This window comes from Chinchilla lanigera, unplaced genomic scaffold, assembly GCF_000276665.1.
Source record: "Chinchilla lanigera isolate Chin_1 unplaced genomic scaffold, ChiLan1.0 scaffold00034, whole genome shotgun sequence".
Taxonomy (NCBI): domain Eukaryota; kingdom Metazoa; phylum Chordata; class Mammalia; order Rodentia; family Chinchillidae; genus Chinchilla; species Chinchilla lanigera.
Genome location: NW_004955435.1, coordinates 12,046,496 through 12,052,087, shown reverse-complemented (window position 1 = coordinate 12,052,087; position 5,592 = coordinate 12,046,496). Strand labels below are relative to the sequence as shown.

General features: G+C 39.0%; 1 pseudogene; it reads right to left on the bottom strand.

The window, feature by feature from the left end:
- Positions 1 to 3,693: 3,693 nt before the first annotated feature.
- Positions 3,694 to 4,447, bottom strand: LOC102018855 (annotated as a pseudogene).
- Between the last annotated feature and the right edge of the window lie 1,145 nt (positions 4,448 to 5,592).

The following is a 5,592-nucleotide window of genomic DNA, read 5'->3' as shown; positions in this document are numbered from 1 at the left end:
TGCCCACATCTCCCAAGCATCAGGCAAGGTGAAGATAGGGAAGGTGGAGCATTACAATACTGTACCCTTGTCCTCAGGGAATTGACATGGGAAAACTAAGTAAGTTCTTACTAACACATGAACAAAAACCACTATGTACTCATAAAGCAGAGAGCAGTAACCAGAGCTCATATCATCTCTAAAGGTCGTCTCAGTGTAAAATTACAAGAGCTGATTAAAAAGTACGGTGAGTGTCTAAATAAAAAGTAATTATTATAGCAAAAGACACTTTGACATTAACATCCCCCAAGATACTTTCCCTTGTATCAAATACACTTTTTCCAGGGCTGGGGATTTAGCTCAGCGGCACAGTACCTGCATGGCAAGCGCAAAGTTGTGAGTTTGATTCCTGGTACTGGAAAAAAAACAAAATACACTTATTTCATCATTCTTACCACTTGTTGAAGCCGTTCTGGAAGTCCTCTTTTGTGAGTGTCTTCATAGACTATGATAAAAATATGGTGAACACTGCCACGGAGTGCCATCCAACAGAAAAGCAGGCTTGGGAAACACTTTGATGTGTCCTCACCCACCTTATTCACTGGCCCTGGCCCTGTGTGACTTCTGGCTGTTCCCCCAAATCAAAATGACCATGAAAGTATTCATATTGTTTCATCAAGCCTCATGTATAAATAAACTCCATAAATATTTACTGAGCACCTATTCTCTATCCAGGTCTTTACTTACTCTAATTTTTAGTATAGCATTATCACTAGCTAACAAGTACTATCAGTACTCTCATTTTATTGGTTGATTGATTGATCACTTAATCAATTGGCCAACCAATTGATTCATTCATTACTTGGTGAATTTTTCATGTACCAAGCACTTTGCTAGGCACATGTAAAATGTTAATTTAATGATGTCTTAAAGGTGATCTCAAAAGTTCATAGTGAAATACAGACTTTGCTTTTAGGAAATGACTTACAAGGTGCTAGGTTCTCTTTGACCATATTTAGAATAATGATGTTTCAAGTATTATCTGAACTAATGAAAGTAGAATTAGTAGCGTTGCTTCATGTTAGTAATAAAGTAGAAAACTGGGTATGGTGGCACACACCTGTGATCCCGGCACACACAACATAATGAGTTCAAGGGCAGCCTGGACTACAGAACAAGACCCTATCTCAAAAAAAAAAAGAACTGGAAATGAAAGAGTTAGGCATTGTGGTGGATGAACTAGTGGTCAATTTGTAACACCCAGCTGAACTGAATCAGCGTGGTGCTTGGTATGGAAGGTCCACCTGAGGATTGTTTCTAAGAGCATAAAAAGAGAACCGGAGGGGAAGATGGTGGATTGTTGATTCTCCTGGAAAAGCTTATAGTGCTGGCTTTCCTGATATGAACTCAGCTGTTCTCATCAGAGGAGCTCGGGGCCTTGCTGTCACTGAGGATGACTCTGATTCTTTTGCAGGGCACTCTGGTCCCTGCCTTGAGCATCACTTCCTGGCTCTGGTGCAGATCCTTTAGCTTGAAGGCACAGATCCTTTTTCCTGCTGGTCAGACTTTCTAGCTTACGTCACTGATCTTTGGGGCTTCCCAGGGCAGAACCTTGGTATGTACTTGCATGAAACATTGTCATGGGCTCTAGGCCTCCAGTTGGACTCGTGGAGGACATTGCCATGGGTTGTAGGTCTTCAGCTGGACTCATGCAGGACATTAGAATGGGATCCAGGCCCTCAGCTAGATGCTTTAGGTTGCTAGCGTGTGGACAGATTTCTGGCACTCTTCTGCATTTGACTCTTTGGGTGAATATTATAAAATAATCCTATAAATTGTATGTCCTGTATTAAATCTATTCCCCTGCAAACCCTGACTACAATAGGCATGTCTGCCCATTAAAAAACTATCTGTACTCTTTTCAATGGAATATATTGAATATACTAGAAAAAATATTTTGAGAAGCTATTTCTAAGACAAGTTGTATGTTTTTGGTTTGTTTTTGTTTTGTTTTGCAGTACCGGGGATCAAAGCTAGGGGCACTCTGCCACTGAGCTGCATTCCCTTTTTATTTATTTATTTATTTATTGAGAGACAGGGTCTTGCTAAGTTACTTAATTGCGCACTCTGGGCTTGAATTTGGTATTGTTTCTCCTTCAGACCCCCAGAGTTCTGGGATTAAAGCTGTGTAGCATTATGCCTGGCCAAAAAATTCTTTTATATTTTTACCTGAATATAAATATTTATTTTTTTAATGTAGTTTTTTCTTTTTTGGTAGGGTCTACCTATTGTGTCAAGTGCAGTATTTTTCCGTGTTAAATCAGGTCTTCTTTTATGTAAAACTGGTGTGATGTTGCTGCTTATTTATTTAATATATATTTATTTCCTCAACTATTCTTTTGTGTAGTTGACCAGTGTGCAGATATTACTGTGCAATTCAATTAGAGAGAATACAAAAGCAAATGAGTTGGATTTTCTCAAGAAAGTGAGAGTAGGGGGAATAAGAAACAAGAAAACTGACAAAGAGACATTTATGTAACTACCTTTAGAATACTTTGAAGAAGGAAGCAGTTACTACGTGATGAAGCAGTAAAAGACTTTGGAGGATGTGCATTGAGGTAGGTCTTGAACCTTGAAGGAAGTGTAAGAACTACAAAGGCAGAGAAGGAAGGAAAGGCCATTTCTGAGGCAGGAAAACATAAAGTTAGGGAGAACAATCTGAGTTAAAACAAAAGAAAAACAAGCTATGAAAAAGTAGAGGAAAGTCAGGTTTGGAACCTAGATAGTGGTTTTAAACACTAGGCTGGGGAATTGAGACTTTATCTTGTAGTTTGTAAGGGATTTGAAAAAGGGAATGAAAAATTATAGTTATTCCTTAAAAAAATTAATCTGACAGGAATATTTAAGTGATGTTGGGATAAGAAGAGGCTAAAATGCAAGGATAATTTATGAGGCTAATCATCACAGGATAGCAGGTAACCCCTCTGAATTACTATACCAGGTTACTGTAAAACTAGACTCGATAGGACCTGGCAGCTTATTGTGTATGGTAATGCAAGAAGGGGAAGAAGGAGAAAATGACTCCCATATTAAAAATCTCCATGAGAGACAGGATGGATATTTTGAGCAAGTTTAAGGAATATAGGAGAGAAACATCTAGACTGATATAGAAAATGTGCTCTTGTAAAGAAGAAATATACTACATTCTGGGAGAAAATATATATGCACCCCCCACATACACATAAATCTGCCTCTTGATGTCAGTGATGAAAATGCGAAGGGCACTGGGGGCACCTTGAATTTTTCCATGACAATAAGTGTATGAGTGTCCAGATTACTTGGATTGAAGTTGTTTCCTTTGTTACTGAGGTATATTTATGTTTTCTGACTGATGAGTTGGAGAAATGCTTCTTGTAACCTTAAGCTGACCTTCCTGGCCAGCTAAGTGTCTGAGGTGTATAGATTTTCTTAGTGCATTCAACATCTCTAGCCAAGGAGATTCTTAAAATAGTACAAAAGATCTTTAACAACAAAAAAGTGCCCATCCATGGAAGGACTTGATCTAAGCTTTTAGCTCGCATGCTCTTTGAACACTTAAATGGAAAACTTTTCAGTTTTTGGAATTTCTTTGTTGAAAACTGTTACGAGCAAGAATATTGAGGTTTGGAATCAGTTAAGATGAAAACAATTTTAAGGGTTTAAAAGTTGTTTTATTAGAATGAGAAACAGGTGGATAAGGAAGGAAGAGCTGTTATTGCAAGTAAATCCATTTGTAACAGAGTAGCTTAAACCGTAGTTTACTCCATATCCAAGGTTCTGCATTTCTGATCTGAAATTACAGAAGGGATACACAGTAGGATCTTTTAGTATATTTATTTTTTTTGTCAGATCATCTCTTTATTGAAATATTTTATGTTTCTTAGCCAGCTGGTACTCCACAACACTGTTGTTGATGTCACCTGTAACGTCATGAGGGTGCCGGCTGTCCACATTGCAGCCCACGGACTGGGCGGTCCCCAGGATTTCTTCAATGGTTCTGGAAAGTTCTCTGGCTAAAGACCAGTGCCACACCTGTTGGGCGGTGTTGACAGTCTCATCACAAGTGATATTTCCACTGTACTGAATGTTTTTCTGCTTCTTTCTGTCTCTTGGTGGCTCCTTGAGGACCTTGATGATCAGGGCAGAGGCAGGAGGCACCATCTCAGTCTGAGCCTGTCCCTTCTGAATGGTCAGTTTCACCGTAATCCTCAGACCCTTCTGGTCACCAGTTGCCTTGGTGATGTCATCACCCACTTTTTTGGATATAGACCCAAGAGACCGATCTTGGGGGCCAGGGCAGACATGGCGCCAACTTCACCACTGGTGCACTTCAGGTATAGGACTTTGATCTTGGGGTCAAACTTGGGCAGCATGGTGAAGGCAGCTGGTGTCAGATGAACCTGGATTCAGGACGGCCGAAGAAAGTTGCACCTTAGCCTCCTCCTAGCCAAAAGCCCAACGCTCTTTTAGTATATTTACGGTACCATAGTTAACTTTACTAATTTTTAACTGTCTTTAAATTGTAAGAGCTGAGGGAGAGGCGGGCAGAGACTTAAGACATGCTGAGACACTCAGTATCGTTTCCTTTCTCTGGCATGCTTCGGAATACTAAGAAAAGATAGATGGGAGGTTGTTGTGTGGGAACAGGAAGACGCTACATGCCTGGCAAGTCCGTTTGGCTAAAGAAGATGGTAGCGGATACTGATAGTTTTGATATGAAGAAAAACATCATCATAATAATGTGGATAGTAAAAAATCAAAAAGAAAAAATATTCCCAGTGAAATGTAGGCAAAGAATCAGGGGCAAAGGGACAACTGACTTAAAAGCAAACTTTATCAATATTATTCAGTGATTTGCTTCAACTTTTGGCTTTATTTATAGTGCAAAATTGATGTTTTAAAACATATCTTAGAGCTAATGCAGGAAGACTGCCGTGAGTTCAAGGCCAGCCTGGGCTACATAGTGAGTTCAAGGACGGCCTGAACTACATGGTGAGACCCTGTTTCAAAAAACAAAACGAAACAATACAAACAAAACAAAATAAACATATCTTAGTTAATCAAACACCTTCATTTATAGAACCCCTCTTTGGGTCAACTTTATTGACCTTGTACTATGATAAGCCTGGACTAGAACAACATAACGTTGGTGCCTCCCGATAGGTGTCAGTTAGTAAAAGAGGGGTGGTGGTTATGTGGGGCAGAAGGGCTAATGGCAGTAAAAAGGACTCTGTCTCCTTTGCTGATCAGAGTGACATTTCGTATTGAGGAATACAGACGTGCTTTAAATTACACTATAAATGTGATCCTGAAAAGTTACATATAAACTAATTTTTTGGTTGCTAATAAACTTGAATGGCTATATTAAATTGCCAGAATTCCTGTATTTTTATTTTTGATCAATTTTTAATGGCAGAGGTTTCCAAGATTTTTATTCTAAGTTTCCCTGCTACTGCCTACTTTTCATGCAGTCCAGGCTTGCTTTATAAATCCTAACACATGTTTAATTGTTGTGATTTTAAAATTTTCTTCATAATGTGAGAAATGACCACTTTTTTCTATTTCCTCCATTTA